This window comes from Notamacropus eugenii, chromosome X (genome assembly GCF_028372415.1).
Source record: "Notamacropus eugenii isolate mMacEug1 chromosome X, mMacEug1.pri_v2, whole genome shotgun sequence".
Taxonomy (NCBI): domain Eukaryota; kingdom Metazoa; phylum Chordata; class Mammalia; order Diprotodontia; family Macropodidae; genus Notamacropus; species Notamacropus eugenii.
This window is the reverse complement of record NC_092879.1, coordinates 85,508,833-85,535,144: the sequence shown is the minus strand read 5'-3', so window position 1 is coordinate 85,535,144 and position 26,312 is coordinate 85,508,833. Positions and strand designations below refer to the sequence as shown.

Genomic DNA, 26,312 nt, shown 5'->3' with positions numbered 1-26,312 from the left:
TTGTAAGATAAAAACACTCTGTTCTCAAAATCTTCAAGAAAATGACAGATATTCATGTGGATATTTTTAATTTGATTCAATTCTGTCACTAATTAAGTGTTTACTGTGTCCTATATGTGGTGTAGAATATGAAACATTTAGAAGATATGAACTTTCCTCACAAAGAGCTCGTCAATTTCTGGAACATTGAAAAGTTACAGTATGGTGATGTCTGAAGATAAATGGCTGATTCAGAGTAAATGAAAAAGTTGATCATAGGCTATGTTATTATGACAGCAAGCATCTGTTGGAAAGCTGAACAATGAAATTGAATATCCAGAGGTTCTGAAATATCAGGATGTTTGGAGTTGTAGAAGAAAAAAAATCCAGGCATTTGACAGGAATCATGTTTTTAAAAAGTTTTTTACATTTTGGGAACTATGACATTAGCATCTTATTAAATTGCCAAAGTGCCCCCTCTGCCACAGTTCCTTCCCTTGTTTCTCCAGACCTTATATAGACAGATATCTGTAGTTTTATCACCTTTGTAGTTTATCTTATGTCACCTATTTACATCCTTAATTAACTATTGTGTGCATAGATGAATCCTCAAATCTAAGAATTGGAATGGACCCCAGATATCATCAATTCTAATGCTTACCTGAACAAGTGTCCTCTCTATGACATACTTGCCAAGTGGTCATCCAACCTTTGCTTGAAGTCTTCCTGTGAGGTAAAAGTCACTACTTAGGCAGCCCACTCTACTTTTGAATCCTTCTAACTCTTAGAAAGTTTTCCTGATACCAAGTCTAAATTAGTCTCTTTGAGACTATACCTCTTGTTCCTAGTGCTGACTTCTAGGGCTAAGAACACTTGTAATTAATTCCTTACAAGACAGCCCTTCAGGTATGTGAGAATAGCTAGTCTTTTTCCCTTCCGGGAAAAATATCCCTACCTCCTTAAAGTGATCAGCAAACAGTCTGATATCTTGACTTCTCACTATCTTGGGCACTTCCAAAACTGTGGAACCCAGAACTGCACACAGTAGCCCACATGTGGTCTGACCCAGTAAGAAGATAGCAGGATGATCCCTTCTTCAGTCCTGGGCACTATTCCTCTCTGAATGCACCTGAAGATCACATTACCTCTCTTTTGCCACCGTCTCACCATGTAGATTCATATGAAGTTTATTGCTCACTTAGACACCTCGATCTTTTGCAGATTCTGGTCTAGCCACTCTTCTATCACTTTGTACTTATGAAGCTGAATTTTTGACCCAAGGTACAACACTTGAAATTTATCTCAATTAAATTGTCTCATTGTATTTGACTCAGCCTCTAGGCTTTTGGGGTTTGGTTTATTGTTTATTCATATATTTTGACTACTTATCTATTGGAACCTTCTTGCTCTAACATTTTTAAATAAATTCCTCATATTTTTCTTATCCTATATCTTTATCCACAGCTATGTAATAAGAGGTTTCCCAATTGATAGTTCCTCTTCTTATTCTAGTTATGTTAATTTACTCATGAAAAATCTTTCTAGCTTTTTTGGGTAAGAAAATGTCTCTCTTTTGTCTGTTGTGATCCCCTTTGTCCTTTGGTTATGGATTTCCTTCAGACTATAGATGTGAAAGTTTCCTTCTTCCGTTCTGCTGTAGCTTTTAACGTCATGTGACATTTTCTATTAAGATTGCTTGTTCTTTTTGAGGTTTTTGTGTTAGATGGTGTAAGTTGATGGTCTATATCCAATTTTTGCTCAGTTGCTTTTCAGTTTTCCCAAACTTCTTAGCACATAGAGAGTGGTTTGTGTTCTTAGGTTTATTCAATACTGGGTGATTATGCCTTTTTGCTTTTGGTCCTTGCTTATCCAGCCTGTTCTGCTCACTTGTTTTCCTATATTTCAGTCAATTCAGTACCAAATAACTTCGATGACTAATTCTTTCAATGTATTTTGAAATCGAATGATGTTCTCCCCCAATTTGTTTTACCTTTCATTATCTTCTTTGAGATTTTTTGATAAAGTACCACTTGGCCCTAGTAGTTTGGCATAGTGCTAAATATGTAAATATAATGATTTAGGTTATTATAGCAAGTTCATTATATTGACACATTCCATGCATGAGTGGGTTTCTTAAATGTTTTATAGTTATATTTATGGAAATCCTTAGTGTATCTTGGTAGGTTAACATCCAAATTTTTTGCATTTTGTAAATAGACACACTATTTTAGATAGTGTGTCTCTTTCCATTTCTGTCTGCTGGATTTTGATAGTAAATTGTCTCCTGACACTTTCTTGCATTTGTTTTTTTTTTTTTAACACTTTTTGTTGTCTTTTCATATCCAGAATTTCTCAGTAAATTTATATATCATCTGCAAATGGAGATGATTTTTGCCTCCTCTTTATCTGTGTTTATTCCCTTAATTTCTTTCTCTGATAATATAACTACAGCTAGAATTTCTAACATACAATAACATTAGAGCCACTGACTACCTTCCATGTAGACCTTTTCTTTGTGTACTTGGTCTACTCTCATTCCTCTTCCCATGGATGCATACTTTAGTGCCAATTCTACTTTCCTGTAGGTACATCAGTGACAATGATTTTGAAATCTAAATATAATGGCTCATGGAATGGATGAAATAAAATAACTTGTCCTAAAACTCTTTTCCATTTTTGTCTGTTTTTTGTTCTCCTACTTTTAAATGCTCTTGGGATGAACTAGATACCAAAATAAATAGGAGAGAGCAAGTTGAATTGCCTTTGAAAAACTGTAGAATATTTTTAATGACCCCAAGTTTCTCCTTTAAACAAAGTAATGTGTTTTAATACCAGTACTTCTCTGGTTAATGTTTTATGACTTTAAATCATGGAATACTGCAGCTTCCTAAGAATTAAAGTTGTAGAATTCCTAGAAGGGCAAAGAAGTGACACTTGGTGGGTATGAGTAGTCTCCAGCATATTACCAATTAAGGATCATATAGAAGAAATGGCTTAGAGGATTTCATCAGAGACATGTCTGCCTGGAAAAGAGAGTGAGCTGGTCATATAGACGGAGCCAGAGACAAGCAGATGAACTGTCTCTGTGTTCCATTCATGGAGATACACACACATACACACACATGTATGATGAATATATATGTGATAGATTGTACACACAAATATATCTACATATATGTATGTGTATATGCATATATATACATATATATGTGTATGTGTATACACTCACACACACACACACACACACACACACACATATATATATATATATATATATATATATATATATATATATATATATATATATATATATATATATATATATATATATATATATATATATATAAGCTTTCAGAATTTGGAGCAGACCACAGAAGGGAATTCATGAGAGGCCCCAAGAAGTCCTGCACTGAGAGATGGAGGTTCTTCATCAGGGAGATCACAGATGCATCCAAATAGCAAAGCTCTGTGTTTCACACTAGAGGTAATGGTCATTACCAATAAGATACATAGGGAATGTGGCTTTGTGCTTGGGGCTGCTGGTTTTGCTCATTCTAATAAAGGTCTGTGGAATTAAATTGCTCCTTGAAGGAAACAAATTTCAAGTATGTACAAGCATAAAGGAAAAATGCTTTAGATTGAAACTTTGTCACTTGACCAAACCATGGGATCTTTTGTTAAATATTTTCAGATTGTTCTGTAAATAATTTCACAAGAGAGCCGCTTTGTGTCAACCTCTCAGTGAGTCACCATGGTATTAATAATGACCTCTTTATTATTGCCTTAATGCAGATCCAGAACATGTAATTGCCCATAATGGTGCAAAACATAAAGCAAAGTTACCACTGAGGTGAGGAAAAAACAACCTATTCTCATCTATTTTATAAAAGGACAAAGAAAAGAATAGCTGAGTAGATTCTGAATTTCAAATAAAAGTGATTGGTTTACTTAAGGAAAAAGAAGAGTGCCTTTGTAAAAGGGGGAAAATAGGCCTCAAATGGACTCTAAAGAAATGTACACCTTCTTATGAAATATAGTTGTTATTGATGCTTTTTTGTTTTCTTATCAGTCATTTCTCATTCTTCCCTTCAAATTGAGCCCTCTTTTTGACCAAAAAAAAAGGTTAATCAGACAAGTCTGATTCATTGCCGCTGACATTGTGTACAGTATTCTGGCCTACCAATCCTATACCCTTTGCCATGAGAGAGGAGGGATATTTGGTTATTCTGTTTTCTGGAACCTTTGTTATTGGTTTTTCTATTTCCTCAGAGTTCATCTCTCCTTTAATGAATTTTGCATTCATGTGGTGTTCATTGTATGTGTTGGTCTTTTGATTCTGTTAATTGTTCTCTACCTCAGTTCCTCATCTTTGCCACTTTGCATGGTGGGATGTGAATCCTCAAAGTTTCTGTTTCTCTTATTGTCCTGTAGTTGTGTGTCATTTGCAATTCATTTGAAACTTTTCACAACCTTTGATTAGTTTTTTGTTGGGTGATGACTCACTCTATCTTTATGGTTGATATTTTATTTCATGATGTCTATAGAGTTCCTTTAGAGACGTATCAAAATGTAAACATTGCTGAAGTAGGAGCAAGAATCAAACTTTGGTAGGGCAATTTTATTTGGGAAGAATTGGTGGAAGGGATATTTGTTGTGGATCCCATTTCCTCCATTAAAATTTATGAACTAAGCCTTATGTACAATGAATTCCCTATACCACTTGGTAATATTTATATTGTTTTCCATTTATTCCAAAGGTTTAAATTCACCTTTCTGCCCAACTAGATTGTAAGCTCCTCTAGGTCAGGTGCCCACTGGTCCCAAGAGCAGGATTAGCAGTCTGGTGAGCTTGTGTCAACAAAGTGGTTGATAAAAGCCCTTAAAAAGACAAATCCAAGACACACACATATCCATCTTTTACTACATAAGAATAGCAAGGCTACATGCAGCCACTTAATAAGATATAAACTGCACTGAGGAACATTCCTCTTCAAGTCCTTTAGTTCCTTGTGAGAATATATCCAGTTAACAGTGCTGGCAGCCTTCATGGAAGTAAGGAGTCTGTCAGGTCCTAAGAGATTTACTTCCTTCTGTGACTTCACTTATTCAGGGTTCTTTTTGTCATCATAGTTAACCTTAGCACATTTAGCCAATCTGTGAATCAGCTTACAATCTAGTTGGACAGAAAGGTGAATTCATTGGTACCTATGAAACGACTAGAAAATAATATACATATCCCCAAGTAGTATAGTGGATTCATTGTACATAGAGCTTAGTCCATAAATTTTAATGGAGGAAATAGGATCCACAACAAATATACCCTCCACCAGTTCTTGCCAAAAAAAAAAATATGTCACATCAGAGTTTGATTCTTGCTCCCACCTTAGCAATACTTCCACAACAGAGTTCTAGTGTCTCCTTTGGAAGATGAGTTGGCTATGTGTCTCTGATGAGCAATACCCTATTTTGGTGTTACCAGCATCTTTATTTTTTTTTTAATTAATTTATTTATTTCACTTTTAACATTCATTTTCACAGAATTTTTGGGCTCCAAATTTTCTCCCCCCTTGTCCCCTCCCCCCACCCCAAAACACTGAGCATTCCAATTGCCCCCATCACCAATCTGCTCTCTCCTCCATCATTCCTCTCTGCCCTTGTCTCCATCCTCTCCTCTGTCCTGTTGGGCCAAATAACTTTCTATACCCCTTTACCTGTATTTCTTATTTCCTAGTGGCAAGAACAGTACTTGACAGTTATTCCTAAAACTTTGAGTTCCAACTTCTTTTCCTCCCTCCCTCCCCACCCCCTCCCTTTGGAAGGCAAGCAATTCAATATAGGCCAAATCTGTGTAGTTTTGCAAATGACTTCCATAATAGTCGTGTTGTGTAAGACTAACTATATTTCCCTCCATCCTATCCTGCCTCCAATTACTTCTATTCTCTCTTTTGATCCTGTCCCTCCCCGTGAGTGTCAACCTCAAATTGTACCCTCCTCCCCATGCCCTCCCTTCCATCGTCCCCCCCACCCTGTTTATCCCCTTGTCCCCCACCTTCCTGTATTGTAAGATAGGTTTTCATACCAAAATGAGTGTGCTTTTTATTCCTTCCTTTAGTGGAATGTGATGAGAGTAAACTTCATGTTTTTCTCTCACCTCCCCTCTTTTTCCCCAAACTAAAAAAATCTTTTGCTTGCCTCTTTTATGAGAGATAATTTGCCCCATTCCATTTCTCCCTTTTTCCTCCCATATATTTCTCTCTCACTGCTTGATTTCATTTTTTTTTAAGATATGATCCCATCCTATTCAATTCACTCTGCGCACTCTGTCTCTATGAGTGTGTGCATGTGCATGTGTGTGTGTGTAATCCCACCAAGTACCCAGATACTGAATAGTTTCAAGAGTTACTAATATTGTCTTTCCATGTAGGGATGTAAACAGTTCAACTTTTACAAGTCCCTTATGACTTCTCTTTGCTGTTTACCTTTTCATGCTTCTCTTCATTCTTGTGTTTGAAAGTCAAATTTTCTTTTCAGCTCTGGTCTTTTCATCAAGAATGCTTGAAAGTCCTCTGTTTCATTGAAAGACCAATTTTTCCCCTGAAGTATTATACTCAGTTTTGCTGGGTAGGTGATTCTTGGTTTTAGTCCTAGTTCCTTTGACTTCTGGAATATCCTATTCCATGCCCTTTGATCCCTTAATGTAGAAGCTGTTAGATCTTGTGTTATCCTGATTGTATTTCCACAGTACTTGAATTGTTTCTTTCTAGCTGCTTGCAATATTTTTTCCTTGACCTGGGAATTCTGGAATTTGGCCACAATATTCCTAAAAGTTTCTCTTTTTGGATCTTTTCCAGGTGGTGATCGGTGGATTCTTTCAATATTTATTTTGCCCTCTGGTTCTAGAATCTCAGGGCAGTTTTCCTTGATAATTTCATGAAAGATGATGTCTAGGCTCTTTTTTTGATCCTGGCTTTCAGGTAGGCCCATAATTTTTAAATTGTCTCTCCTGGATCTATTCTCCAGGTCAGTTGTTTTTCCAATGAGATATTTCACATTATCTTCCATTTTTTCATTCTTTTGGTTTTGTTTTGTGATTTCTTGGTTTCTCATAAAGTCATTAGCCTCCATCTGTTCCAATCTAATTTTGAAAGAACTATTTTCTTCAGTGAGCTTTTGAATCTCCTTTTCCATTTGGCTAATTCTGCTTTTGAAAGCATTCTTCTCCTCATTGGCTTCTTGAACCTCCTTTGCCAATTGAGTTAGCCTATTTTTCAGGGTGTTATTTTCTTCCGCATTTTTTTGGGTCTCCTTTAGCAGGGTGCTGATCTGTTGTTCATACTTTGCTTGCAAGTCTTTTATTGCTCTTCCCAGTTTTTCCTCCACCTCTCTAACATAATTTTGAAAATTTTTTGAGCTCTTTATGAGCTTTTCCCAGGTCTGATCTCATTGAGTGGGCTGGGATGTAGAAGCACTGACTTCTGTGTCTTCCCCTGATGGTGAGCACCGCTCTTCCTCCTCAGAAAGGAGGGGAGGAGAAACCTGCTCACCAAGAAAGTAACCCTCTATAGTCTTTGTTTTTTTCCCTTTTCTGGGCATTTTCCCAGCCAGTGACTTGACCTCTGAATATTCTCCTCACACCCACCTCGCCTCCGGATCCTCCCAGCCAGCACTTGGGGTCTGAGACTCAAATGCTGCTTCCCAGCCTCAGGGCTTTGGGCGGGGGCAGGGCTGCTATTCAGTGTGAGATCAAGTTCAGCTGCCCGGGTGGGGGCAGGGCCACCTCACAGGCTCAGTTCCCTCAGGGGGTTTATGCAGAGACCTTCAACAATGGATCCAGGCTCCTGCCTGCTTGGGGAGCCCTGGTCTGCTCCCATCTCTGCTGGTGCCTCCCGAGGGGGCCTGAGTCATGGGGGCTCCCCACTCCCCTCTCGACCTGCTGAAGAGACCATCTCACTGACCCTTGTCACCTGTGGGTGGAGGGACCTGCATGGCTGCTGGAGATTCTGTCCCTGAAGCCTGCTCGGATCTGCTCCTCTCGGCCCCGGATGGCCGCTGCAGGGCTGTTCTCAGCTCCCAGTCCGCTGCACGAAGAACCTTTTGCGAGAGGTTTTCAGGCTCTCTGGAACAGAAATCTTATCTGCTCCACTGTTATGTGGCTTCTCCTGCTCCTGAATTTATTGGCAGCTCTTTACTACAGATATTTCATGGGCTGTGGGTTCGGAGCTAGCGTATTTGTGTGTTTCTACTTCGCCATCTTGGCTCCACCCCCCCTCCCCCAGCATCTTTATTCTAAGCCTCTGGGTTATATAACTATGACTAAGGTTGAATTTCTAAATGTACGTTGCAGCTTGGTTCTCCCCTTCAGGCCCGAGATCACAGGTAAAAATGTAGCACCTACTACATAAGATGTCTTTGGCCATGGTTTATATCTTTTACTTCTCTTCTACAAACTTTAGAGTACGTAGTAGGTCCTTTATAAACTGTTGACTGATTTATCTTCTTTTCTTTAATCCAGAATACTTTGTGGGAGTGTAGGAAATGGAAGTGGGAGAGTAGGTAGATGAAGGATCTTTTAGCTATTTAGAGCAGGAGTTCTTAACCTCAAATTTATGAACTTTTTAAAAAAATATTTTGATAACTGAATTTTAACATAATTGATTGTCTTTGTAATATTATGTCTTTTATTTTATGCCTTAAAAACATGACTCTGGGAATTGGTCCATCCATAGCCTTCATTGTAGATCTCCAGAGAGATCCATGACAGAAAAAAAAAACATAAATAACTTTGGATTTAGAGATTAAAAATAAAAAATAAAAATTGGATCCTTTCATCCTAGTGTGTATGTCTTTGGCTTGTTTAAGTTGAGGTCATAAGCACTAGGCTCTGAGCAAGGGCATTGTCTTGTTCTTTCGTGGGGAGCACACTTCTCTTTGATCAAGTTGCTCTCTTACTCACAGATATTTAATGACTCCCTGTTGCCCACATCCTCTCTTAGTTGGGCATTCAAGCTTTCTCATGAGCAGTAGGCCATTTGCCTTTGCAGTCTAATTCTTACCGTTCCTCTACACATACATTATCTTCCTACTCAACTGAACTATGGGCTTTTTCCATGACCTGTCCCATACTTTCCTACCTCCATCTTTTGTTCATGTTATTCCCCCTACTTTGAATATCACTTTCTGCTCCTCTCTCCACCTATTGAAATCTTAACCATTTTCCAAAACCAACTACAAGTGCTGAGGCCTTCTGTGATTCCCACCAAACATACGTGATGTCTTTCTGTCTCTCTGTCTCTCTGTCTCTCTCTCTGTCTCTGTCTCTCTATCTCTCTCTCTCTCCCTCTCTCTCACCCTCTCCCTCTCCCTCTCTCTCTGTCTCTCTCAGATTTCGGGCTTCTAGAATGACCTTAGAAATCATTGAGTCCAACCCACTTATTTTACAGATGAGGACAATGCAGCCACAGAATTGAAATGACTCCTACTTTCTCCTCTCCTCTGTTATCTCTTTTGTATTTTATGGTGCTTTGAGGCTTGTCATTTGTCCGCTTCCTTATTTCAACTTATTAGCAGCATGTTAGTGAATGAATACCAAGAATTCAATTTAATTTGATTCAGAAAGCATGCATTAAGTGTCTCCTGTGTGCCATGCTCTGTGCTAGACCCTATGATTTCAAACACTAAGATGAAATTGCCTTCCAGGGGCTGGTGTTACTGCAAGCAGGAGCCATGGCTTATTGAAATTTGTATCTTCCCCAGCACACAGAACAAGTCCTGATGCCTGGCTGACCTACCACAATATTAAGAGAAACGTATTCTAGACTCTGCCTCCAGCTCTATTCCAAATGGAGGTTTAGGGAACAAAGAGTAACCCAAATCCAGTTATGCAATCTATGCCCAGCTCACAAATCTAACAAAAGCAATGTTATTCTCAGAAAATATTGCTGAACTCAATGAAGTGATGCAGATGAAGAGTGTTGAGCTTCCCATATGAATGGTGCTAGATACATCCTAGGAATTTTTTTTAATCCCAGGCAGTATTAAGTCCTACAGTGATTCGTTCACGTGTAACAAAAGCCTTGTGGAAAATTAGTTAATGCTATTTTGAGAAGCCTTTACTGAGGAAATTAGTTTCATGATCTGGTGACACATGATATAGGTTATGAGCCAATATTTAAACAATCTGGCCCATTTACTGGACACAGGGGTGCCATTGATCTAAGGACTCCACTTAGGAAGTGCAATATCTCCAGAGGTTCCAGCCATTATTTTCAAGTGTTCCATAAAATGTCATCTGGCCAATGTTCAAGTAAAAGAGGATGAGCTTAGAGATTCTTAACAAGTATTTTCTAATTTTACCTTTCCATCCTTGCCTTTTATTAAATCTTTCATTTAAACTTAATCAATTGATTTAGCAAATCAAAATCAAGCATGAAGAGGTAACTGCTGTTATGGGCCAGCAAAAAATGTTCAGAGGGACATAGAGGGGACCATATTTTGTTTGTCTCTTATGAACTGCGGAGTTAAACCACTTATTGAAAACAGCTTGGAACAGAAAGTAGTTAATCTTTCTGTTAAAGACCTAGAGATGAATGTCATCATTATATAGTGCAAAGAGTTCTGACTTTGGAGTTTGACAGTTAGCTTTGCCTCCTGGCTCTCTTGCTTCCTCTTTGCATGGCCATGAGTAAGTTTCTTGACCTCTCTGGGTTTCATACACAAAATGAGGAGATTGCTTTCCAAGGTCTTTTCCAACTCTAAAGTCTATGATCATGTGGCCTGTTTTGTACTTTCATCTTTCTGTCTCTCATAAACAGTCTCATTTACAAGCAAAGAAAAACATGACAGCTATAGTACAAAACAATTACAAGATCAGTTTTTTGTGGCAGAGACACTAGCAGCTGAAGGGATCAGGAAAGACTTCATGTGGAGGGTGGTGTTCGAGTTGGACTACAAGAAAACCAGAGATTCTGAGAGGCAGGAGAAAGAAGGAAGTGCCTCCCAGGAATAGGATAAGGCCTGTGAACAGGGAAGAAGATGAGTACTGTATGTGAACAAGTCAATTTTGGCTGGACTATTGCACAAATCAAAGGGGACTACTGGATTATATGGAATCATTGATCAAGATGCCTACCTCTTTATAAGTAGTATTTGATTCCTTATGACTTTTCCTTCACTCATCTTGTCTTATGAATTTGGTGCCTTGAATAGAATCTACCAAAATACCAAAAAGTACTTAGCATCAAGATTTTGCATATTGTTGTTAAACCCAGAATGCCTTATAAAAGGCACTAGGTAATAAGTGGGCTAGGCTGAATTATCACTCAGGGATGGCCACCAATTTTTTTCTACAAATAAGAACACATTGGAAGAGTGAAATGGGGCATGAGGTCAAATATTGATGGCACATCAGACTCTGGGGTGGCCGCTGTCCTTTGGCTTTCCTTAGTACTGAGCAATTTGAAGGAATTCACATTGGGACCTTGAATTGTTGTCAGTACCACATTTTTTGGTTCAAATTACTTTATTTCCATAGTGAAATTTTAGAGTCTTTGGAAAGAACTTTATCCACGTGGAAAAATGTCCTTGATACTAAGAAGGACTCTTAACTTGTACATTTGCCAAGAGTGCTGCAGAAACTCATCTGACAAATGAAAGCCTTATCCTTGGCCCTTTAAAAAAACAGCTTTTCCTATAATCAGAAGATTATATAGATCTGGAAGTGAGAGGGCTCTCAGAACCTGTCTAGTTCAACCCCTTTATTTTCCAAATAAGTAACAGAAAACCTCTGAAGGGTCCATCACCCATCTGAGATCACCCAGGTAGGAATCATCAGAGTGGAGATTGGATTCCAGGGCCAGTGCTAGAAGTTTCCTATGCTCAAGTGAATTCATCTGTTTCATGTAAAGGTTCATATTCTAATATACAAAACTTAAAAAAGAAGCACACAGTGCATCTCTCTTGACTTCTGAGAAAGATGGCCATAGTTTTTCAGCCCTTTAAATGTTAGCTTGTGGTCTTCCATCTTTTCCTTAAGTGTTATCATTTTAAGCATCCCTGGTAGCCTTTCAGTGTATAAGATGGTTGCCAGGTGGAATATAAATAAGATTGGAGAACTATAAGACTTTGGTAGTAGCCCTAGCTCTGCCATTAAGTGATCCCAGGATTTGTTTTTTTTTTTACTTTCCCAAGCCTCTGCTTTCTCATCTTGAAAATGAAGCAGTTCAACAAGGGTGATCTGAACTCTCTGCCAGGGCTAACATTCTGTGGGCCTCTGCCTGTGAAAGATATTGGTTTATTCCAACATCTCTTTGCACATGGAGTGTTGTGATTGGTACACAGAGAAAGGGAATGATATCCAAATCCGTGACTTTGAGAGGCTTATGCAAACTAGCACCCTGTTTCCTGTCAAACAGACTTGAGCTAGGCAGCGTTCCTCTGATGGAGAGACTTTGATTGATTGGTTTGTGTAGGCTGATTGCACTGATTGAACACATCACCATGGCCTCATTAGGACCATACTTGAAGCACCTGAGGGAACCAGTGACATTGACAAGACTATGGCGGGCTTGATGTAATACAAAACAACCTGTCAATCAAGGAACCAAAATCAACCCAAATGCTTGTTTGGCTTGTTGGCGTCACAACTGGCTGATTACCTGAATTGTTTACTCTAAAAACATTTGTATGGTTGTCATATGTGGCTATAACCACAGGCAATGTAACAATAAACATTTAAAGATTAAGCAACAGTGGTCACTTATCCCATGAGGCAATCCAGGATACCTTTCAGACAGGGAGCTCTAACTCTGGGGAGAAAGGTAAAGGGAAGCCATTATAGATATGCTAATGACCTTGATCACTTTCACAGTGTTTTGCTCCCAGCAACCCTGGGAAGTAAGATGTGGAAGTCTCTTTATATCCATTGTAAAGATGGGGAAACTGAGGCTTAGAGAAGTTAAGTGAGTTGTTAAGGGTCACATTCAATAAGGGGCAGAACTAGGACTCCAACTCAAGCCTTCTGCCTCCCTACCAAGTACTCTTTCTTGTAGATCCCACTGTCTCCCCAGAGCACTGGTTGCAAAGAGGAAGCCAGGATAGCAAGATCAAGAATGAATCACAGTGTCTCAGTCAAGCAGCAAGGTGACAAGCAGCATGCTTCTATTTTATTTCAACTCACATTCCCTTTTCTCCCCCAGGTTGGTTGGGAAAGGAAAGGGAACAAGCATTTATTAAATACCTTCAATGTGCCAGGTACTGGGCTAAGCACTTTATAATTATCATCTCATTTAATCTACACAACCACCCTGGAAGGTGGGTGCTATTGTTATCCCTATGTTACAGATGAGGAAACTGAGGCAAAAAGAGGTTAAGTCACTTGCCCAGTAAGTGTCTGAGGCTGAGATGGAGCAATCTTCCTGATTCCAAGCCTGGTACTGTTCCACCTGGATGCCTTCAGTTAGGAGAAAAAGAAGGTAGAGACTTAGCTGGTATTCACAGAATTAGAGACTAATAACAGTCATACTGATTGTGTTTCTGGAAGCAAACTGATGTAGTGTGGCTAGGACCACCATTGGAGTCAGGAGGAGCCATGTTCAAGCCCTGCCACTGGTATAAATTAGTTGTGTGACTTGGCAAATCACTTGATTTCTTGTTGCTGTTATTTATCTGAGTAGGAAGCACTGACGCTGCGAGTTCACCATGACAGTTAAATCACAGATCTCCACATTTACGTTTGTATACATGTGTATATAACATTGGACTCAAGACCTGTGTAGTGCTTTGAGCTGCCAGTGTGGGTCCAGTTTGGGCTTTAGGAAGGAGAGCAGCGTATTTCATGCAAGGCCCATGACCCATGTCCATGAAGACAATCTCTGAAAGCTGACCCTCTTTGTGACCAGCATATCTTGGGATCTGGAGGAGTTTGGAGTTGAGTGTTAGTCCAGGTTTGGTGAGTCTGGCCACCAGCTGGGTCATTTGTATGCTCTTCTGATCTCAGATTTAGAGATGAAAGGGACTTGCCTTTGGTATCCCAGAGAGCCTAGGTGAGTCCTTTTTATTCTTTTTTTCTTTTCCAGATTTGTTCTATATGATTTCTCAGAGCCCTTCCAACTCTTAATCTACCTTCCTGCTTCCATTTTATAGATGAGGAAATTGAAGCACAGAAGGGTGAAGAGATTCACCTAAGTTTACATACATGGAATAAGAAGCAAAGGCAGAATCTGAGCTCAGGTCCTCTGACTCTTTCCTTCTACCATGCACAATACCCCTCACTACCCATAGATTTATGTGTGTTTTCCGAATTTGCTTTCTATGTTCCCACATACATCAGTTTCCCAGTGCCTCTGGTACCTCATAGATGTGGGCACTCCCTGCCCTGGCCCAGAACTCAACTCCTCTACCTCTCTTCTAGAATATATGGGAAGGTTTGGAGGTTGCGTGGGAAAGGAAGGCCCAATGAGAACTTGGGGCTGCCAACTTTCAGGGTGACAGTTTCCTCAGAATATAAAAGTCTAGGAAAGATTTCTGCCCAGCATTCTACAAATGTTGGGTAAGCCATCAAATACAGAAAAGCCCGATTGGGTCTGATTTATTTTTATCTCCCTCAGAGCCTAATACTGTGTTGTACATAGAATAGGTGCTAACAGATGTATTCACTGAATACATGAAACATTTGAAATTAGTCATTTCTTCGCCATTCTAAGAAATAGAGGAAGCTAAATTTCCTTGAACAGCTTCTCTATAACTTCTCCCCTCCACCACTCCCTGCTTCCCATTATATAATTCTGGGTTTTTCCAGATGTCTAATTAGGAGGTGGAAGTTATGGTAGGTCAGTGGAGAGCTCAAGGAGCCAGCTGCAGGATTAGATGTAAGCATGTTCCCAGGCTCTGTTCCCTAGGACCCCACTGTTCCAAAAAGCATTTGGGGGCATTCCAAAGAATGTGTGGCCATGAAAGACATATTTAACTGATGTCAGCTCCATTGTCCATGGCTCCTACTGCATCACATAGAAGAAATAATCCCAAAGAGTTCCATATATTTTAAGAAATTGAGAGGCCAAAATACTTAATACACTCAGGGTCTAACCCCTTGGCAAAATTTAAACAAAGAGGATGTTTAAAAGCAGATCAGTTGGTCCTGGAATGGTTTACCTTCTTGAGGTCTGGTGGACGGCTTAGACATCCTCTCAAGGTCCTTTCTAAACTTGTGCTAACTTTATCTCACCCTGAAATAATACAAAGTGGATTCATTAATGGTCACAAATCAAGACTCAGTGATTTCTTAAGTGAACTGGGGAATTTTGATTAGTTTGGAAATCTCATAACAGTACAGAAGAGTTTTGCTCTGGTGACAGAGTGTGAAGCTGGAAAATTATGAACTAGCAGAAATTTGTCTTGTGCCCTCCTCCATCTCCCTTCTGGGTCTTGTTTTCCTTTGTAAATGCTATCCTACAATCCCAGGTTGCTGGTGTCTTTGTGCTGCCCCTTGTTTCTACAGAGCCCTGGTACCACAGTGCACCATTGGACTGGTCTTCCTGACAGCACAATGCTGATTTCTATCCTCTTCCATCCCCATGAGACTCAAATCATGGGTATTACCCCATCAGGAACATGTGAGGAAGCTGGCTAGTTCCATGTGTAGATATGCATATGTGTATGTGTACATGTATATAAAACCTAAACATCTGTGTGTATGTATATGTGTGTGTATATATATGTGTGTGTGTGTGTGTGTGTGTGTGTATGTATATATATGCGATCACCATTGTTCTCATCACACAGACCCAAATTTCAGCAGCATCTCTGCCTCATCAATGTCAGTAGTCAGTCATCCTACAAATCCCTCATATCCATGCTGTTGCTAGATCTGGTAGTTTCAACCTTAGTAGCATTTCTTGTATATTTTGTCTTCTCTCTACTCATAGGCCTTCTTCGCTTTTTTCCTGGACTATTCCAAGCCTTCTTATGTATCTGTCATTCCCCAAGCTTCTCCCTACTCCAATCCATCCTCATCTCAGCTCCCAAAGTGATTTTCCTAAAGAATAGGTTTGACCACATCAGTACCCCAACCAGGCAATAAACTTCAGTGACTCCCTGTAACCTCCTGTATCACTTGATTGAATGAAGTCACCCTACGTTTATTAAAGACCTACTAAGTGCTAAGCATGGTGCTAAGTGCTAGGAATATGAAGAAAAGAAAAAGACAGTCCCTAAAGACCCCTTTTTGGACTTTAAAGCCCTTCATAATCTATCCCCTTCCTACCTTTACAGTCTTCTCAGACTTTAATTCTCTCTCTCTCTCTCTCTCTCTCTCTCTCTCTCTCTCTCTCTCTCTCTCTCTCTCTCTTTCTCTCTCTCACATACACACACACACACACACACACACATGCACACACGTGCTCTGTGATCCATCTACACTGGCTTAGTTACAGTACCTGGAACTCTTTCTCCAAATTCCATGCCTTTATACAGGCTGTCCCTCATGTTTAGAATACTGTCTTACCTTCACCTCCTATCTTGCCTGGCTTCCATCAGGACTCTACTGACATCCCGCCTTCTACATCTTCCCATTACTTACCACATGATTTTATTTTTTTAATTCCCTTTTAACTCATCCTTATTCCATCTACTGAATATTGAGAAGCTCTCCTGGACAATCTGAGTGGCTACTCATATCAAATGTGTTTTCATTTCTTGGGAGCAGACCTTTCTTGCTTTCTAAAGCATGTACCTTAGTAAGATTTCCAGTGTTATGTCAAGAGGGAAAAAACTTCATGTTCATAGTGGAAAGTTTTGTTTCATTAAAAAGTTTTCTTTTCTCTGAGAAAAAGGTAGAAACAACTAAGTCCCTCTTTGGCCTTCCTCATATGGCCTAAAAATCCCATTTTGACCTAGATATCATTTTAATAAACTTCTTTGTAACTATCACACTCTGTTTTCCATATCAAATACCCTGATGAATAAATAGTAAGGCTGAAGTGCCTTTCACAGCTAGGCTGTAGAAAAGCTGAATATTTAAAAACTGTAAATCCTAATTTGAAGCTAGAGAGTGAATGAATCCTCAAGGAAACATTTTCTTTGCACATTATTGCTGTAAAAAACAAGATCTGAACTTTGGAGAAGATGTTCTGTTGGCAATGGTTTGAATCAGTTGACAGAGTTTTGGTTTGGTTTGTTTTTTTAACAAGAGAATAAAATTAATTCTGGATTCAGCCAAATTAATTTTACTTTATAGCTGGGTCATCCCTGACAGCAAGTGTTCAAAGAAAGAGGATAGAAAACATGGATAGAAAACATGTCAATTAGAGGGCAGGAAAAGGAAATCTATAACAGCTTTTCCCCTAAAGGGAAGGAAGGGAGTTTTTAATGTATGTACTCTCATTAAAGTTATTTTGTTGTTTTGATAAAAAGTAATACAGCTTTCAGAGAAATGCCTGAGAGACCCATCTCGTAGGCTTATCACTGCAGTCACCATACTGTACTTGGAAGAGACATAGATTTGCAGAACAAATAATTTGCAAAGACAAAAGGAAAACACAATCTTTTTATTTTCAGCTCTTGGGCAAGGTTAATTTTCACTTCTTTTCTCATTAAGGACAGTTTTCCTCTGGCACTGTGGGAAAGTGGCTAGAGTGATTCTTAGATCGATCTGAATTTGAATCCTGAATGTGACCCTGGCTAAGTCACTGTACCTATCCAAGGCCCATTTTTTCCACCTATAAAATGAGCTTAAAGACACCATAAGATTTCCCACATGAGGTTGTTGGAAGGCTCAAAGGAGCTGGCATAAGCAGGTTGCAACCTCTGTAATGCTATACAAATGGCACTATTACCTTTTCCATTTTCCATGTGTGAAAGCTGAAGAAACAGCTCTTTGGCTAGATGGTAAATCACTCAACCAGAGAAAGTGGTAGTGACAGATGCAGTTCCTTTCTCATGGCTGGAAACTGAAAACTTAAAACAGACAAAAAGAATGCTTCTAGTGGACTCATGCTCCATTTCCTGGAATCATTGGTTTTGGTGGGACTTCCAATGCCGTTTAACTTAACCTTCTCAGCCACATATGAGGAAACTGAGGAACTGTAGTAGAAGGAATAGAAAAGAAAGGAGAAAGAGACAGTGGCTTATGACTATGAGGCAATATCTAAGACCAGTTGCAGAGCACCCTGATTGACATTGAAAGAGGATGTTTCTCCTGACCAGAAGCTCCCTTACACCAATGAAGGTACAATTCCAATTGTAAATATGTGTGTAGAAATAGATACCAGACATATGTATGAATGCATGTATGTATATATGACTGTATACATACATGTGTTCACATGCAGTTCAGTGCTTAGTAGAGTGTCTGGCACATGGTAAGTACTTAATAAGTGTTGATTGATCAACGTAACTATTATCAAAGAAGAATGGTATATAGAACAACAATAGCTACTGCAACTACTACTTCTACTACTACTACTGCTACTACTACTACTACAACTACCACTACTACTACTACTGCTACTACTACTACTACTACTACTATCCTCAATCTAGCAGGCACTACATGATCCAGGCACTGTGCAAGGTGCTGGATATAAACAGACAAGAAATAAGCAGTATCTGAACACAAAATGCCACCCAGTATTTGTTTAAAGATCTCTAGTGAGGGTAAACCAACTAAAGTCCTTCCTAAGGCAGCCCATTGCATTTTGTGACAACTTTGTTAGTAGAAAGGTGGTTTCCCCCAAAAGAATTTGCTTTTTTACAATTCATTCATTGCTCCTAATTCTGCCCTCTGGGATCAAGCAGAATAAATGTTATTTCCTTACCATGAGATAGCAGTCATGTCAGTCAGCAAGCATGTATTAGATGCCTTTTATGTGCCAATTGCTGAACTCATCTCTTGAGACACAAAGTCAAATTCAGTCTCTGCCTCTCTATTGAGAGAAACTACATGTACACAGTTCTTAGGAGTGGAGAAGAATTAGAAATGGCCTCATTCTGAATGTGTGGCTTAAGCTGAGCTTTGAAGGAATCTTTTGGGTTAGAATTGAAGAGGGGGCTTCATTCCAGGCATCAAGGACAGCCCTTCACAAATTTTCTTCTCCAGGTTGGACATTCCCAATTTGTTCAGTGAGTCTTCCTCTGGCATGAACTTGAGACCCTTGATCATCTAGTTCCCACTCCAATGGACTCACTTCATTCAGTTTCTCAGAGTTAGCCCAATGTTTGAGTCTGACCAGATATTCTGGAATTCTGATTCTGCAAGCCAGTGTGTTACCTATCCCTCCCAGCTTGTGTCTTTCACAAATGCATATACGTATGCATTGAGTGCCTTTGCCAGATTCTTTGATAAAAATGTTAAAGCCCTCGAGGTTGAGCACAGAGCCCTAGTGCACTCCACTGAGGACCTACTTTTAAATGAATGCCTTTGGGTCCATCCATTTTACCAATTCAAAACCATCTAAGTTACTATTAATCCATGTTTTTCCCACAAAAATAGCAAGAAAAACTGTTAAATGCTTTACTAAAACCTTAGAGTACTTTATTCCATTCTCATGATCTACTAGCTTAGTAACAATATCAACAAAGGAAATAAGATTAATTGGATGTGACCTCTTTAGGAGCAAGCTAAGATAGCTCCGTATGAGCACTTTTGTTTAGAGATGTTCTGTAGCTATGCCTTTAATAATGTTTGAGAATTTGGCCTGAAATAGAAATGAAACCTATTGTTTACAGACTCCCTTCTCTCTCTTTTTTTCTTGGAAAATGTGGATATTTTCCTTTATTTCTAATCCTGCCATAATCCTTCTGTTTCCCATAATCCTTAGAGATCTCTGACAGCAACTCTGCAATCCCATCTGCCAGTTCTTTTGGGACCCTCTGATGGACTCTGTCCAGACCATGCAGCTTAGGCTGCTAGGTGATCTTTCACTGGCTCCCTACTTATACTAGGTATCAGTTCTCTAATACATATTTTGATTCTATCCCTTCTAGTTCAAATATAATCCTCATTAACAGAGAATACAGAAGCAAAGCAGCATCTTCAGCAGCCCTCCCTCCCTTCTTTTCATCATGATCATTTATTATCTGCCTCTCCCCCCCTTAATAACCATTCTATTCATTCTTCAGTTCTTCTTTGATTTCACTTCTTATCCTTCCTATCTAGTCCCACCATCATAATTTGGAAAAGGAAAGGCCTTTGGTTTTCTTTTGCTTTGTTTTGTTTCATGTTGGTTTTTACTTCTAAAATGCCATAGTAGTTTGCTGAGGGCCTGATTCATAACTAGGGTGAAACCGCAAGAGTTTTGCCTGGGATATCATCCTTAGGAGTTCTGTTTCTCCTCCATAATGGTCCCCAGGCTGTGTGCCTGATCTCTTTGCCTGTGGCCTCACGGTATTCTAGAGTCCTGAGCCAAGTGCTGGGACAAGTAGTGTGCGATAAGCTGAAGGAGGCTAGAGGAGGAGAAAAAAGGAAAGAAGTCATCTGGTTTGCCTGCACCTACCCTCTTTCCATCTGCCACCACTGCTGGCACCACTCTTCTTGCCCCCATTAAAAAAAATCCTAGTTAAATGTCTACTGAGGAATATGGCAGGGCAGCGTCATGATCACTGGCCCTGGGAAGAGTTTCATTGCTCAGATCAGGAAGTGGAGATGGCAAAAGGGAACTGTGAAAGAATCAAATCTTAATGTAGTACAAAAATAAAAATAAATTTATGAACCTGAATAAGGGAATTTACTGTTTGGAGCAAAATGAGTGGAAGATTCCTTTGGTGAAGGATTATTTTACCTGCTTCTTAGCCACCCTATAAGACATGTTAGATGGATGAAATAGGGTAAACCATCACATTCAGACAGTAAGGGGAAATGATGCCCATAGAGAGAAGTAGCTCACTTGGAATATGACCAGGACAGCAGAATTATTATCTCTGCTATTATATGAAATACTGTAGGAATTTAATGCCTCCACATAGTAGGGACTAGATGAGCTTTGCAACTCATCTAAAAGACAATCAGTACCTCATTGTAGGATTGACTCATTGGAAAAAGTGGCCCCATAGACTTTGGGTTTTCCTCTTAGTCTTCAACAGAGCCCCACCCTTTCATACTGAGCCATTTTAAATTCAGCTAAGGACATCTCCATGACATTTCACAAACTCTGAATATGATATTAGGAGGAGAAGATGCTGGGCAGAATGAAGCCCAGTTGGGGATCAGCTTTATTTTTAGCGGTCTTCAGGATCATATCCTGGAGCAGTTCAAATATTTAACTCTGATGGGAAGGGGGGTGACATACTAGGAAGAGGACTGGCCTTGGAGTCAGGAAGACCTAGGTTTGAGTTTGGCACACAGCCAGCTTTGGGACCACAGGTAACTGCCTGACCTTTCAGCTCCTCTACAATATAAATTATAGAGTCACAGTGGGTTACAGTTGGAGGCAGAGTTGGAGACAAAGGGTTCTGGTTCGGGTTCGGGTTCAAGTCAGAGACAGAAGAATTCTGAGTCACTTACCTATGCCAAGGGAGGAAGTTCCCCCACATGGATGTAGTGACCAAAAAATATCAAAGAAAAATAAAAAATATAGACTACTCTTTGGTGAAACCCAACCCTGGTATATTTTTTTTTCAAAAAAATAAGAGGCAATTAGGTAGAGAAATGGATACGGCACTGGCACTGGAGTCAGAAGGATCTGAGTTCAAATCTGGCCTCAGATACTTACTAGCTGTGTGACCATGGGCAAGTCATGTAATTCTGATTACCTCCAAAAATATTATATTACATATGGAGAGAATGAAGCTGAAAGGAGGAAATCTATGGAATGACTAAAAGTCCATGTCAGGCATATGAAAATAAAAAATAATAAGTTGTCCACAAAGCTGTTAACCAAGGGTATAAAAATAGTTGACTGATAGCATTATATTGATTTCTAAGGGATAGAATTTTTTTCAATTGAAAAATTTATTTAAACAGTTCAGATAAAACATGTGCCTTTTCTCTGCATTTAGAAGAACCTGTTGGGTCTCTTGGTAGTAAAACATGGTTTGTGCTGGCAACTCAGGACTCTGAGGGGCAGAGGGAATTTGACTTTGAGTTGTCAAATTTCTTGACTGCAAACTGGTGGCACTTACTGACTGGAATTTCTTCCACTTTCATGGTCAGGGTGGAGTGGGTCCGCACATTGTGATGGGCTCCTGTATTTGAGTAGCATTGAGTGATGGCACCATCTATGGTCAGTTCACTGCACTCCCTGCATATGTTGTGGGTTCAGCTCCTGAATTGTGTGCAGACAGATGCCAACCTTTTTCACCCTGAGTATTAGACATACGCTAATATGTCAAATGCCTAGTTTTTCTTTGGTGTGAATCTACAGAATCAAGCCACAGTCCCTCCACACTTTAGTGATTAGTCATCATGAGGTTCTATGGCAGAAAACAAATGTTATCTAGTGCCTACATTCTAGTGAAGGACCTCTCCAAAGCTTGCTAGGTCCTGGTCCTTTTGTACTTGATAGAGCCAATCACGACTTGTGGTTACTGGCATAATCTTTGACCCCCCCACCCCCCAGGGCCACCTCTGAGCCATAATGAGGTATCTCAATAGAACAAGATTTCTTTTTGGTGTTCTCTACTGTCCTTTATTAAGTCAAGAAAGTTCAGAGTAAAACTACAGGATTAAAGTTAGCTTTAGAGATTCCTGAATTAAGGTACTTCATTTGGTTCTCAAATCCTCAGAATCAGTCTGATTACACTGATTTGGAAGCTCCTCTAGCAATGCAGATTATAATTCATCCATGTCTGCCCATGTCCAATGTGTGCAACTTTTATCCATGTCCACTGTGGACTGGCCCACTATGCTGGAGGCCTTCCATCCCCTCTCCTCTCATGGTGAGAGCACTGTGGAGCACTCTTTCTACCTGTCAACTCTTGTTTTGCCACCTAATGAACCTGTCTCTTCTTGTCCTAAACTTTTTTGATGACATCTTTTACTTTGGGGGTTCTTCCTTGGTTATATGTTGCAACCTGTTCATATCCACCATGTGTTGCCTCTCTATTATCGTGTTACTCCCATTTTGTGTTCTTCGTACGCAGTTGTATCCATATCTTTCAGTATTAATATTGAAAAACTTGACCTTTACTTCATGGGAAGCTTGAGATCACTAAAAAGAGCTTTGCCATTTCCTGAGATCAACCTAGTCCATTTTCCCTCCCTTCTTCATCTCTGGGCCCAATTCATTGTGCATCTATACTGTTTGTCCCACATGTACATACTGTTGGACATACTCTATGTGGTATTCATCCAAATGCATGTTGAAATCTGGCAATGGATATTCTTCATCTACTCCTTCCTTCCTGTGCAGATAAAGAGGCCCCACTCCTTTGAGTGATTACAGATTTCTTACAGGAGGCTATGCAATGCCTTGGGACTTGCTGTACTCCCCACAATGTCATCTGCAGCCTAGAGCATCTGCAGGACTCCCTAACAAAAGGAGACTGGTCCATTGCCTCATCTTTTCTCTGGGGATGAGATTGGTCATAACAATTACTCAGAGCTTGGCTAGACATGAAACACAAAATTCTTGTTGTTCCATATTATCATAGGCATTTCAAATATTAATTTCTTTGTTCTGCTTACTTATGTTAATTACCTATGTATTTGTCTCAAATTCATGCAAGTATGCCCCATGTTTTTCATATTTCTCATATTCTTCTTTTCTTATGATAATAGGCATCCACTCAGTTTCCAAGTTTTTACTACCACAAAAAGTGTAGCTATTAATATTTTGGTATATGTGGAGGTTTTTTGTTTCTCTTCCACAGTACTGAGATCTCTAGATCAAAGGTCCATACAATTTAGTGACTTTTCCAAATTCTCTTCTACAGCAGTTAGACTCAACAAAAGTGTGAGTGGGCCTCTTTGAATAAGATCCCTTCAACTTGACTATTTCCATCTTTTTGTTTGTTTGTTTTTGTCAATTTCCTGAGTGTGAGGTAAAACCAGAGATCAAAAAATTTACATTTCTTTTATAAGTGATCTTTCATGTGATTTTTGATACTATGCAATTCTTTTTGAAAACTTGTTTTTTCATATCCTTTGACTATCTACTGGGAAATGGATTGGTAGAACTGGGATAAAAAAAGGGGATTAGGACCTGGATCTGGCAAAATTCAGTAAGATTAAATGTCAAATCCTGTAACTGGGTTCAAAACAATGACCCATTCAAGTACAGAATAGGGAAGATGTGCTATACAACGTTTGTGCCGAATAGTTTTAAAACCACGCATAGACAGAAGAAGTAGAATTGTCTTTGACTGATGAAGTAAAGACTTAGGGAGGACATAATTGCTGTATTTGAATATTTTTATGGCATAATTTTGCTTTTAATCTGTCAAATAGTTAAAAATTGACAATTAAAAACTCCAACAAAGGAAAAGTTGAAACAGTATGAATCTTATATCATTGAACCACTTCTAATGGTTGTTATTTTTTTAAACAAATTCCAAGAGTTAATGAATCCTTGCATTCATTCTGTCTTCTGTACCTTACCTACATTACATAATTAGAGAACTGAAGATCCTGGTACAAGCTTCAGGACAGAAGGTTCCTGACGAAGTTACAGTTCACAAGTATGTTTAGTGAGAGAATATAAGAGCAGATGTGCTGATGAAAATCAATACGAGAAGTTAGTTTTATGTTAAAGTGTTCAAAGATGTCACCTTAAGCGGAAAAAAAGCTTTAATAAGGTCTCCTTAGACAGAGGAGACATTTCAGATTCTACTAATATGTGTTGTAGTTCTAGCAAGGCATCTCCAGATAGTTATTGTTTGTTTCTATTTCTCTCCTACATATGACTTCCTCTTCATCTTGACACTTTTTATAACGTGCAAAGCCATCAAAGATTGAGTTGGTATGCTTAAAATTAGCAATTATTTTAAGCACTTAGTTTTTTCTAGGGGTACCTCTTGAGTGTCCCTTGAATTGGTAACTAGTTTGTTGTCATTTTCCAAAAGAACGTGCAACTGGTTTTCAGGAACGTCTTTGACAAAGGTCTGTTTAACATCAAACTTGTCCTTCCACTCATCCTGAGACCAAAGTCCAGCATATACATTATAGTCTTCATCTCAGCCATTCCACAAAAGTGTCCACTACCATTCACACCAAAGAGTAAATAGAGTGGACCTTTATCATTCAGAGAACAGGAAGCTACATCTAAATGCCTGTTACCACAAGATAAGGTACCGGACACTGAAGTCCTTTCAAACTCTATTGCAGAGAATGCACCTCTGATGGGCTGGCTATGTTGTTTTTAATACCAAACATTAAAAGACTATTTTATGAGAGAAATCACAGAAGGCAAGGATTCACATGAAGGTCAGAAGAAACAATACAAGATCACTCTTAACGTCTCTGAAAAACATTGGAATCAATGGTGAGACATGGGAGACATTGGCACGTGACTATCCAGCATGGTATGCCCACCTCAAAGAAGGGGCTCTGCTGTATGAGCAAAGCAGAATTGCAGTAGCTCAAAAGAAAAGGGACATGCACAATTTTAGAGATTTTCCTCCACAAAACTGTAGAGCCTTCCAAGTTCATATTGGTATGGTCAGCCATAGACAGACATACTATACATTATAATACTACATTTGAAGTACTGTATATTTTCATCCTCTTTTGACATAAAGGAAAACAACGGTAGCCATGTTCATTACTACACCAGATAGAATACTTAAGGCAGTGATATATATCATCCTCAGAATAGCTTTTGATTATAAACATACATCCATTCTTCAAATTCCAGTCAAAGTTTTTTGGGGACCATAGTTATTTATAGCCTTTACTTCTTCCAGCACTGGGGTTAGCTCTCCTCCAGACTGTAAAGACGTGACAGGAACAATAGGTAAAGTAAGTTTCCACTTCCTGCTCCATTGTTGAGATTCAAACCTTACTCCTCTGTAACAAGGAATGATCCAAGGATTGTGCAGCTGCTGCAGTTACCTTTGCTGCACTTAGTGAGTCTGAGCCTGTGGCTGAGGTCTTTGTTGTTACTGTGGTTATGGTGACTGAGGCTGCTGTTGAGGCAGTTGACTTTGCACCAGTGGTGGTGGTTGAATTAATGACTAAAGTTGCTAAATTATAGTCTGAGGAGGCAGAACTGGTTGGTCAGATGAAGCTTTTACCACTGACCCTTTGTCATCCCAAGTTCCAAAATTCATGTTGTGTTTTATAGGAGGTGGTGATACAGTAGGTCCCCCAGTTCCCACATTGCCGTCAGGTATAAGTTTTGGCTAAGTTTTTTCAGGCTTTATCACAATAGCCAACCAAGAGGTCAGTTTTGGTGCTGAATTGCTAA

At 39.3% G+C, this 26,312-nt stretch overlaps 1 pseudogene; it reads left to right on the top strand.

The window, feature by feature from the left end:
- LOC140515475 (WD repeat-containing protein 82 pseudogene) overlaps positions 1-26,312 on the top strand; it is a 445,535-nt pseudogene that overhangs the window by 257,344 nt on the left and 161,879 nt on the right.